Genomic DNA, 12,812 nt, shown 5'->3' on the forward strand with positions numbered 1-12,812 from the left:
GCTTAACTATATCCTCCAATGATGATGTTTGTTGTGGCTTTTGGAATGAAGGGGGATTGGCTTGATTCTGAGTATTCCTCCATGAAAAGTTTGGATGATTCCTCCAACCTGGATTATAACTTTGAGAGTATGGATCATTTCTTGGACCTTGGTTGTAGGAATTTACCAACTTAGCTTGCTCTTGCACAAATTCTGGATATCCAGCCCCAAGTGGACAAGCTATGGTAGCATGGTCAGGAGTTTCGCAAATACTACACACTTCTTTCGGAGGGCTTCTTGAGTTTAATGCAAGAAGAGCATCTAGCTTTTGTTCCAGTTTTGAAATCTGCACACTAGAAGCATCATTAGAACCACTAATAACACGTTTACCTCTTGTATCCGTATGTTGGGTCTCCATTGCTATCTCCTCAAAGAGTTCGTATGTTTCTTCTGGAGTTTTGGTTTTAAAAGAACCACCTGCAAAATTGGTGACTATATTATGACTAGAAGGGGTTAGTCCTTTATAAAACATACGCATTTGAAGCTTCAATGGAATCCCATGATGAGGACATTGGTTGAGCAGCCCATTGAATCTCTCCCATGCTTCACAAAACGATTCATCATCTTGCTGTGCAAATAACAAGATCTTATCCCTAAGCATGTCGGTCTTTTGCGTGGAGAAGTATTTCTCCAAGAACTTCTTTTGAATGGCAGCCCATGTAGTGAGTGAACCAGGCTTTAAAGAATTCAACCAATATTTCGCCTTATCCTTCAAAGTGTATGGAAACACTCTCATTCGAAGTTGATCTTCTGTCACACCTGTCAAGGGAAAAGAACTCACAACATTAAAAATATCCTTTATATGAGTTAATGGATCTTCATTAGGTAAACCATAAAAGGAAGGCAGCATATTAAGATGAGAAGATTTAAGCTCATAATTTCGAGCTACAGTGGGCAGCAAAATGCTTGAAGGAGATGCTGGAATTGTTGGGATATCAAGTTCTCCCATGAACTCATTGGCAGCCATCTCTTCTTCTTCTTCTTGGTCTGAACTTGCTTCCGAATTTGAAGGTGAAGAACCAGGAAGTTCAGTGTGGAGAGCAATACTTGTAAACGTGGCAAGAGCTTGCTCTTTTGCAGTTGACAACTCTCTTTCTAGACGATTATGAACTTCAGAGATCACCCGGTTGGGTTGCAACGATGGTCCTGCGTTCAAAGATCTGGAGCGTTGGAACGAAGACCTCACTTGTTCAAGGAACGGTCTTTTAGACATAAACTACCTGAAACAGAAAATTAGATTAATTAGAAACACTAAAAAAATAGGGTAACCTTGGGCACATAACCAGGGAAGAACTTTCGTTCAGTCCCCGGCAACGGCGCCAAAATTTGTTGTTAATTATTATGTTAACTCGCAATTGTACGGGGCAATTAGTAATATAGCAAGACAAGTACGAGGTCGTACCCACGAAGACTGTGAAGTTCAAATTAGTTATGTACGTAGATTACCGAATTCAAGAAGTTAGGAAGTTAAGTCTAAAACAGAAATTAAAGTGAGAGTGATTGTGATTGTGAAAGGAAGTGAGCAAACTGAAATTGCAAATGAAAGCAAATAAACAAGTGTAACAAAGAGTGGTTTTAAGAGTTGGAAAACAGATTTGGAGACTAGGGCATTCGAATCACCATAACAATTCAATTCTGGGTTATATGGAGTCAAGTAACAAGTCTAATTCAGATTCAAAGATTGATTCTAGCTAAAGTATGATTAGGCCATGGTGTTTGGTCCTAACCTTGTGTTCCTAATTCCCTAATTTGATCATTTGTTGTCTAACCTAAAATTAAGCATTAGGAACCCATTAAGCATAGAAGAACAATTTAAACAACCAAGCATGTATCTAATCCCTGTTGTCGAATGTCCATACATACTCTTCCTATTCATAGTTCAATTCGAATTAAAGCATGGTGTCTACTCTTAATTCAAACCAAGATAGTTAACAAACAAGTTCTAATGGTGATCAATCATTCAAACAAGCATGTTAACTTATAAGCATAATGAATAAGAACATGAATCATGAATCAAACTTGAAACTCCAAACTTATAAACCCAGAATATTCATGTTAGGTTACATCGAAGCCCTAGTTATGGATTTAGCTACTCATAATGGAAAAGAAACTAAAATAGAAATGGGAAAACATAATGAATGCCATAAGAGTAGAAAAACCCTTTTCTGAAGTTCTTGTAGTGTCCAATGCTTCTCCAAGAGCTTCTCCACGTCTAGAAGGATGTATGAAGGATATGGAGGGGATTTGAGATGAGCTTGAGTGAGTGGTGATGGCTGAGAAAGAGGAAATTCGTAGGGAAATGGAAGGGAGGTTTTCTGGAGCTGTTTTGGTGATTTTGGGGCAGTTTAGAGTATTGGGTTGATTGCTTGAGTGTTTGGGGTTGTGGGAATGTATGAGGATGATTTCTGGATGATGGAAGTGTGGAGGATGGCTGAAGTGAATTTTGTAGCTTGAAGACTCCTCTATTTATAGGGCTAAGAGGGAGGAACATCATGATGAAATCCAACACCACCATTCCTCATTTAATACAACCCATAACTCCCACTTCATCTTGTCTATGTTAGTGTGGTTGGAATCAATCCCATCCCATACTTCTTTTGCTGCACCTCAAGCTTTCTTCACATGGGATCAAAGGTGATCAATTGTGGCTGCCTTTTGCTGCCAACCCATGTGGTCTTCTTTTGGTTGTTGAACAAAAACGAGTCTTCTGAACCAGACTTGGTGTAGGAAGGCCAGAGGTTTGAAAACTTATCCAATGGGGCTCAAATTTAGATATGTTGTACTAGACACCCATTGGAACAAGTTTCATGAAGATCTTCACCTCATCCAAGCCCCATAGCATGCTGATCCAAGGCCAAGAAGCTGACCTACGAAATTGGGCTAGAAAGGAGTTGTAGCCAAAATGTGTTTGTCTTTAAGCCCTTCTTCCATTCACCCAAATCAAGCCTTAACATGCATGGATTGCATCATTTCCTATCCAAAGTCATCATTGTTACCTAAATGTCAATTAACTGAAAGATAAACACAAAAAGGATTAAAAGCACAAGTTTAACTCAAAACATAACCAAATCATAAGTTAGAAGGGTACAAAATGATATACAATTATGAACCGATCAGTTTTCCATACTTCTAGCGATTGGATTTCACTCAAAACTCACCAAATGACTCCTCCCACCATATTATGATGTTGCCCAAGTTTTGGGCTCGAACCGAAATCAATAGGTGTTCCAAATTGGACAATTCAAGTTCAACGGCAGTTCGTTCCTAATTGGAGTGGTTGGTGTATTCCATACTTCTAGCGATTGGATTTCACTCAAAACTCACCAAATGACTCCTCCCACCATATTATGATGTTGCCTAAGTTTTGGGCTCGATCCGAAATCAATAGTTGTTCCAAATTGGACAATTCAAGTTCGTTCCTAATTGGAGTGGTTGGTGTATTCCATACTTCTAGCGATTGGATTTCACTCAAAACTCACCAAATGACTCCTCCCACCATATTATGATGTTGCCCAAGTTTTGGGCTCCATCCGAAATCAATAGGTGTTCCAAATTGGACAATTCAAGTTCAACGGCATTTCGTTCCAAGTTGGAGTGGTTGGTGTTTTCCATACTTCTAGCGATTGGATTTCACTCAAAAGTCACCAAATGACTCCTCCCACCATATTATGATGTTGCCCAAGTTTTGGGCTCGATCCGAAATCAATAGGTGTTCCAAATTGGACAATTCAAGTTCAACGGCAGTTCGTTCCTAATTGGAGTGGTTGGTGTATTCCATACTTCTAGCGATTGGATTTCACTCAAAACTCACCAAATGACTCCTCCCACCATATTATGATGTTGCCCAAGTTTTGGGCTCGATCCGAAATCGATAGGTGTTCCAAATTGGACAATTCAAGTTCAACGGCAGTTCGTTCCTAATTGGAGTGGTTGGTGTATTCCATACTTCTAGCGATTGGATTTCACTCAAAACTCACCAAATGACTCCTCCCACCATATTATGATGTTGCCCAAGTTTTGGGTTCGATCCGAAATCAATAGGTGTTCCAAATTGGACAATTCAAGTTCAACGGCAGTTCATTCCTAATTGGAGTGGTTGGTGTATTCCATACTTCTAGCGATTGGATTTCACTCAAAACTAACCAAATGACTTCTCCCACCATATTATGATGTTGCCCAAGTTTTGGGCTCGATCCGAAATCAATACGTGTGAGAAATTGGTCAATTCAATTTGAACGGCAGTTCGTTCCTAATTGGAGGGGTTGGTGTATTCCATACTTCTAGCGATTGGATTTCACTCAAAACTCACGAAATGACTCCTCCCACCATATTATGATGTTGCCCAAGTTTTGGGCTCGATCCGAAATCAATAGGTGTGAGAAATTGGACAATTCAAGTTCAACGGCAGTTGGTTCCTAATTGGAGTGGTTGGTGTATTCCATACTTCTAGCGATTGGATTTCACTCAAAACTCACCAAATGACTTCTCCCACGATATTATGATGTTGCCCGAGTTTTGGGCTCGATCCAAAATCAATAGGTGTGAGAAATTGGACAATTCAAGTTCAACGGCAGTTCGTTCCTAATTGGAGTGGTTGGTGTATTCCATAGTTCTAGCGATTGGATTTCACTCAAAACTCACCAAATGACTCCTCCCCCCATATTATGATGTTGCCCAAGTTTTGGGCTCGATCCGAAATCAGTAGGTGTTCCAAATTGGACAATTCAAGTTCAACGGCAGTTCGTTCCTAATTGGAGTGGTTGGTGTATTCCATACTTCTAGCGATTGGATTTCACTCAAAACTCACCAAATGACTCCTCCCACCATATTATGATGTTGCCCAAGTTTTGGGCTCGATCCGAAATCAATAGGTGTTCCAAATTGGACAACTCAAGTTCAACGGCATTTCGTTCCAAATTGGAGTGGTTGGTGTTTTCCATACTTCTAGCGATTGGATTTCATTCAAAAGTCACCAAATGACTCCTCCCACCATATTATGATGTTGCCCAAGTTTTGGGCTCGAACCGAAATCAATAGGTGTTCCAAATTGGACAATTCAAGTTCAACGGCAGTTCGTTCCTAATTGGAGTGGTTGTTGTATTCCATACTTCTAGGGATTGGATTTCACTCAAAACTCACCAAATGACTCCTCCCACCATATTATGATGTTGCCCAAGTTTTGGGCTCGATCCGAAATCAATAGGTGTTCCAAATTGGACAATTCAAGTTCGTTCCTAATTGGAGTGGTTGGTGTATTCCATACTTCTAGCGATTGGATTTCACTCAAAACTCACCAAATGACTCCTCCCACCATATTATGATGTTGCCCTAGTTTTGGGCTCGATCCGAAATCAATAGGTGTTCCAAATTGGACAATTCAAGTTCAACGGCATTTCGTTCCAAATTGGAATGGTTGGTGTTTTCCATACTTCTAGCGATTGGATTTCACTCAAAAGTCACCAAATGACTCCTCCCACCATATTATGATGTTGCCCAAGTTTTGGGCTCGATCCGAAATCAATAGGTGTTCCAAATTGGACAATTCAAGTTCAACGGCAGTTCGTTCCTAATTGGAGTGGTTGGTGTGTTCCATACTTCTAGCGATTGGATTTCACTCAAAACTCACCAAATGACTCCTCCCACCATATTATGATGTTGCCCAAGTTTTGGGCTCGATCCGAAATCGATAGGTGTTCCAAATTGGACAATTCAAGTTCAACGGCAGTTCGTTCCTAATTGGAGTGGTTGGTGTATTCCATACTTCTAGCGATTGGATTTCACTCAAAACTCACCAAATGACTCCTCCCACCATATTATGATGTTGCCCAAGTTTTGGGTTCGATCCGAAATCAATAGGTGTTCCAAATTGGACAATTCAAGTTCAACGGCAGTTCGTTCCTAATTGGAGTGGTTGGTGTATTCCATACTTCTAGCGATTGGATTTCACTCAAAACTAACCAAATGACTTCTCCCACCATATTATGATGTTGCCCAAGTTTTGGGCTCGATCCGAAATCAATACGTGTGAGAAATTGGTCAATTCAATTTGAACGGCAGTTCGTTCCTAATTGGAGGGGTTGGTGTATTCCATACTTCTAGCGATTGGATTTCACTCAAAACTCACGAAATGACTCCTCCCACCATATTATGATGTTGCCCAAGTTTTGGGCTCGATCCGAAATCAATAGGTGTTCCAAATTGGACAATTCAAGTTCAACGGCAGTTGGTTCCTAATTGGAGTGGTTGGTGTATTGCATACTTCTAGCGATTGGATTTCACTCAAAACTCACCAAATGACTTCTCCCACGATATTATGATGTTGCCCGAGTTTTGGGCTCGATCCAAAATCAATAGGTGTGAGAAATTGGACAATTCAAGTTCAACGGCAGTTCGTTCCTAATTGGAGTGGTTGGTGTATTCCATACTTCTAGCGATTGGATTTCACTCAAAACTAACCAAATGACTTCTCCCACCATATTATGATGTTGCCCAAGTTTTGGGCTCAATCCGAAATCAATACGTGTGAGAAATTGGTCAATTCAATTTGAACGGCAGTTCGTTCCTAATTGGAGGGGTTGGTGTATTCCATACTTCTAGCGATTGGATTTCACTTAAAAGTCACCAAATGACTCCTCCCACCATATTATGATGTTGCCCAAGTTTTGGGCTCGATCCGAAATCAATAGGTGTTCCAAATTGGACAATTCAAGTTCAACGGCATTTCGTTCCAAATTGGAGTGGTTGGTGTTTTCCATACTTCTAGCGATTGGATTTCACTCAAAAGTCACCAAATGACTCCTCCCACCATATTATGATGTTGCCCAAGTTTTGGGCTCGAACCGAAATCAATAGGTGTTCCAAATTGGACAATTCAAGTTCAACGGCAGTTCGTTTCTCATTGGAGTGGTTGGTGTATTCCATACTTCTAGCGATTGGATTTCACTCAAAACTCACCAAATGACTCCTCCCACCATATTATGATGTTGCCCAAGTTTTGGGCTCGATCCGAAATCAGTAGGTGTTCCAAATGGGACAATTCAAGTTCAACGGCAGTTCGTTCCTAATTGGAGTGGTTGGTGTATTCCATACTTCTAGCGATTGGATTTCACTCAAAACTCACCAAATGACTCCTCCCACCATATTATGATGTTGCCCAAGATTTGGGCTCGATCCGAAATCAATAGGTGTTCCAAATTGGACAATTCAAGTTCAACGGCAGTTCGTTCCTAATTGGAGTGGTTGGTGTATTCCATACTTCTAGCGATTGGATTTCACTCAAAACTCACCAAATGACTCCTCCCACCATATTATGATGTTGCCCAAGTTTTGGGCTCGATCCGAAATCAATAGGTGTTCCAAATTGGACAATTCAAGTTCAACGGCAGTTCGTTCCTAATTGGAGTGGTTGTTGTATTCCATACTTCTATCGATTGGATTTCACTCAAAACTCACCAAATGACTCCTCCCACCATATTATGATGTTGCCCAAGTTTTGGGCTCGATCCGAAATCAGTAGGTGTTCCAAATTGGACAATTCAAGTTCAACGGCAGTTCGTTCCTAATTGGAGTGGTTGTTGTATTCCATACATCTAGTGATTGGATTTCACTCAAAACTCACCAAATGACTCCTCCCACCATATTATGATGTTGCCCAAGTTTTGGGCTCGATCCGAAATCAGTAGGTGTTCCAAATTGGACAATTCAAGTTCAACGGCATTTCGTTCCTAATTGGAGTGGTTGGTGTATTCCATACTTCTAGCGATTGGATTTCACTCAAAACGAACCATATGACTCCTCCCCCCATATTATGATGTTGCCCGAGTTTTGGGCTCGATCCGAAATCAATAGGTGTGAGAAATTGGACAATTCAAGTTCAATGGTAGTTCGTTCCTAATTGGAGTGGTTGGTGTATTCCATACTTCTAGCGATTGGATTTCACTCAAAACTCACCAAATGACTCCTCCCACCATATTATGATGTTGCCCAAGTTTTGGGCTCGATCCGAAATCAGTAGGTGTTCCAAATTGGACAATTCAAGTTCAACGGCAGTTCGTTCCTAATTGGAGTGGTTGGTGTATTCCATACTTCTAGCGATTGGATTTCACTCAAAACTCACCAAATGACTCCTCCCACCATATTATGATGTTGCCCAAGTTTTGGGCTCGATCCGAAATCAATACGTGTGAGAAATTGGTCAATTCAATTTCAACGGCAGTTCGTTCCTAATTGGAGTGGTTAGTGTATTCCATACTTCTAGCGATTGGATTTCACTCAAAACTCACCAAATGACTCCTCCCACCATATTATGATGTTGCCCAAGTTTTGGGCTCGATCCGAAATCGATAGGTGTTCCAAATTGGACAATTCAAGTTCAACGGCAGTTCGTTCCTAATTGGAGTGGTTGGTGTATTCCATACTTCTAGCGATTGGATTTCACTCAAAACTCACCAAATGACTCCTCCCACCATATGATGATGTTGCCCAAGTTTTGGGATCGATCCGAAATCAATAGGTGTGACAAATTGGACAATTCAAGTTCAACGGCAGTTCTTTCCTAATTGGAGTGGTTGGTGTATTCCATACTTCTAGCGAATGGATTTCACTCAAAACTCACCAAATTACTCCTCCCACCATATTATGATGTTGCCCAAGTTTTGGGCTCGATCCGAAATCAATAGGTGTGAGAAATTGGACAATTCAAGTTCAACTGCAGTTCGTTCCTAATTGGAGTGGTTGGTGTATTCCACACTTCTAGCGATTGGATTTCACTCAAAACTCACCAAATGACTCCTCCCACCATATTATGATGTTGCGCAAGTTTTGGGCTCGATCCGAAATCAATAGGTGTGAGAAATTGGACAATTCAAGTTCAACGGCAGTTCGTTCCTAATTGGAGTGGTTGTTGTATTCCATACATCTAGTGATTGGATTTCACTCAAAACTCACCAAATGACTCCTCCCACCATATTATGATGTTGCCCAAGTTTTGGGCTCGATCCGAAATCAGTAGGTGTTCCAAATTGGACAATTCAAGTTCAACGGCATTTCGTTCCTAATTGGAGTGGTTGGTGTATTCCATACTTCTAGCGATTGGATTTCACTCAAAACGAACCATATGACTCCTCCCCCCATATTATGATGTTGCCCGAGTTTTGGGCTCGATCCGAAATCAATAGGTGTGAGAAATTGGACAATTCAAGTTCAATGGTAGTTCGTTCCTAATTGGAGTGGTTGGTGTATTCCATACTTCTAGCGATTGGATTTCACTCAAAACTCACCAAATGACTCCTCCCACCATATTATGATGTTGCCCAAGTTTTGGGCTCGATCCGAAATCAGTAGGTGTTCCAAATTGGACAATTCAAGTTCAACGGCAGTTCGTTCCTAATTGGAGTGGTTGGTGTATTCCATACTTCTAGCGATTGGATTTCACTCAAAACTCACCAAATGACTCCTCCCACCATATTATGATGTTGCCCAAGTTTTGGGCTCGATCCGAAATCAATAGGTGTTCCAAATTGGACAATTCAAGTTCAACGGCATTTCGTTCGAAATTGGAGTGGTTGGTGTTTTCCATACTTCTAGCGATTGGATTTCACTCAAAACTCACCAAATGACTCCTCCCACCATATTATGATGTTGCCCAAGTTTTGGGCTCGATCCGAAATCAATACGTGTGAGAAATTGGTCAATTCAATTTCAACGGCAGTTCGTTCCTAATTGGAGTGGTTGGTGTATTCCATACTTCTAGCGATTGGATTTCACTCAAAACTCACCAAATGACTCCTCCCACCATATTATGATGTTGCCCAAGTTTTGGGCTCGATCCGAAATCGATAGGTGTTCCAAATTGGACAATTCAAGTTCAACGGCAGTTCGTTCCTAATTGGAGTGGTTGGTGTATTCCATACTTCTAGCGATTGGATTTCACTCAAAACTCACCAAATGACTCCTCCCACCATATGATGATGTTGCCCAAGTTTTGGGATCGATCCGAAATCAATAGGTGTGACAAATTGGACAATTCAAGTTCAACGGCAGTTCTTTCCTAATTGGAGTGGTTGGTGTATTCCATACTTCTAGCGAATGGATTTCACTCAAAACTCACCAAATTACTCCTCCCACCATATTATGATGTTGCCCAAGTTTTGGGCTCGATCCGAAATCAATAGGTGTGAGAAATTGGACAATTCAAGTTCAATGGTAGTTCGTTCCTAATTGGAGTGGTTGGTGTATTCCATACTTCTAGCGATTGGATTTCACTCAAAACTCACCAAATGACTCCTCCCACCATATTATGATGTTGCCCAAGTTTTGGGCTCGATCCGAAATCAGTAGGTGTGAGAAATTGGACAATTCAAGTTCAACGGCAGTTCGTTCCTAATTGGAGTGGTTGGTGTATTCCATACTTCTAGCGATTGGATTTCACTCAAAACTCACCAAATGACTCCTCCCACCATATTATGATGTTGCCCAAGTTTTGGGCTCGATCCGAAATCAATAGGTGTTCCAAATTGGACAATTCAAGTTCAACGGCATTTCGTTCCAAATTGGAGTGGTTGGTGTTTTCCATACTTCTAGCGATTGGATTTCACTCAAAACTCACCAAATGACTCCTCCCACCATATTATGATGTTGCCCAAGTTTTGGGCTCGATCCGAAATCAATACGTGTGAGAAATTGGTCAATTCAATTTCAACGGCAGTTCGTTCCTAATTGGAGTGGTTGGTGTATTCCATACTTCTAGCGATTGGATTTCACTCAAAACTCACCAAATGACTCCTCCCACCATATTATGATGTTGCCCAAGTTTTGGGCTCGATCCGAAATCGATAGGTGTTCCAAATTGGACAATTCAAGTTCAACGGCAGTTCGTTCCTAATTGGAGTGGTTGGTGTATTCCATACTTCTAGCGATTGGATTTCACTCAAAACTCACCAAATGACTCCTCCCACCATATGATGATGTTGCCCAAGTTTTGGGATCGATCCGAAATCAATAGGTGTGACAAATTGGACAATTCAAGTTCAACGGCAGTTCTTTCCTAATTGGAGTGGTTGGTGTATTCCATACTTCTAGCGAATGGATTTCACTCAAAACTCACCAAATTACTCCTCCCACCATATTATGATGTTGCCCAAGTTTTGGGCTCGATCCGAAATCAATAGGTGTGAGAAATTGGACAATTCAAGTTCAATGGTAGTTCGTTCCTAATTGGAGTGGTTGGTGTATTCCATACTTCTAGCGATTGGATTTCACTCAAAACTCACCAAATGACTCCTCCCACCATATTATGATGTTGCCCAAGTTTTGGGCTCGATCCGAAATCAGTAGGTGTGAGAAATTGGACAATTCAAGTTCAACGGCAGTTCGTTCCTAATTGGAGTGGTTGGTGTATTCCATACTTCTAGCGATTGGATTTCACTCAAAACTCACCAAATGACTCCTCCCACCATATTATGATGTTGCCCAAGTTTTGGGCTCGATCCGAAATCAATAGGTGTTCCAAATTGGACAATTCAAGTTCAACGGCATTTCGTTCCAAATTGGAGTGGTTGGTGTTTTCCATACTTCTAGCGATTGGATTTCACTCAAAACTCACCAAATGACTCCTCCCACCATATTATGATGTTGCCCAAGTTTTGGGCTCGATCCGAAATCAATACGTGTGAGAAATTGGTCAATTCAATTTCAACGGCAGTTCGTTCCTAATTGGAGTGGTTGGTGTATTCCATACTTCTAGCGATTGGATTTCACTCAAAACTCACCAAATGACTCCTCCCACCATATTATGATGTTGCCCAAGTTTTGGGCTCGATCCGAAATCGATAGGTGTTCCAAATTGGACAATTCAAGTTCAACGGCAGTTCGTTCCTAATTGGAGTGGTTGGTGTATTCCATACTTCTAGCGATTGGATTTCACTCAAAACTCACCAAATGACTCCTACCACCATATGATGATGTTGCCCAAGTTTTGGGATCGATCCGAAATCAATAGGTGTGACAAATTGGACAATTCAAGTTCAACGGCAGTTCTTTCCTAATTGGAGTGGTTGGTGTATTCCATACTTCTAGCGAATGGATTTCACTCAAAACTCACCAAATTACTCCTCCCACCATATTATGATGTTGCCCAAGTTTTGGGCTCGATCCGAAATCAATAGGTGTGAGAAATTGGACAATTCAAGTTCAACTGCAGTTCGTTCCTAATTGGAGTGGTTGGTGTATTCCACACTTCTAGCGATTGGATTTCACTCAAAACTCACCAAATGACTCCTCCCACCATATTATGATGTTGCGCAAGTTTTGGGCTCGATCCGAAATCAATAGGTGTGAGAAATTGGACAATTCAAGTTCAACGGCAGTTCGTTCCAAATTGGAGTGGTTGGTGTATTCCATACTTCTAGCGTTTGGATTTCACTCTAAACTCACCAAATGACTCCTCCCACCATATTTTGATGTTGCCCAAGTTTTGGGATCGATCCGAAATCAATAGGTGTGAGAAATTGGTCAATTCAATTTGAACGGCAGTTCGTTCCTAATTGGAGTGGTTGGTGTATTCCATACTTCTAGCGATTGGATTTCACTCAAAACTCACCAAATGACTCCTCCCACCATATTATGATGTTGCCCAAGTTTTGGGCTCGATCCGAAATCAATACGTGTGAGAAACTGGTCAATTCAATTTCAACGGCAGTTCTTTCCTAATTGGAGTGGTTGGTGTATTCCATACTTCTAGCGATTGGATTTCACTCAAAACTCACCAAATGACT

At 41.0% G+C, this 12,812-nt stretch overlaps 1 non-coding gene across 1 annotated transcript; it reads left to right on the top strand.

Moving 5' to 3' along the window:
* Positions 1–533: 533 nt before the first annotated feature.
* LOC148297678 (small nucleolar RNA R71) lies at positions 534–640 on the top strand. Its single transcript, XR_015833207.1, has one exon. It is a non-coding gene; the product is annotated as a small nucleolar RNA R71 (small nucleolar RNA).
* The last annotated feature ends 12,172 nt before the right edge of the window (positions 641–12,812 follow it).

Source organism: Prunus avium, chromosome 1 (genome assembly GCF_965620075.1).
Source record: "Prunus avium chromosome 1, drPruAviu1.hap1.1, whole genome shotgun sequence".
NCBI lineage: Eukaryota > Viridiplantae > Streptophyta > Magnoliopsida > Rosales > Rosaceae > Prunus > Prunus avium.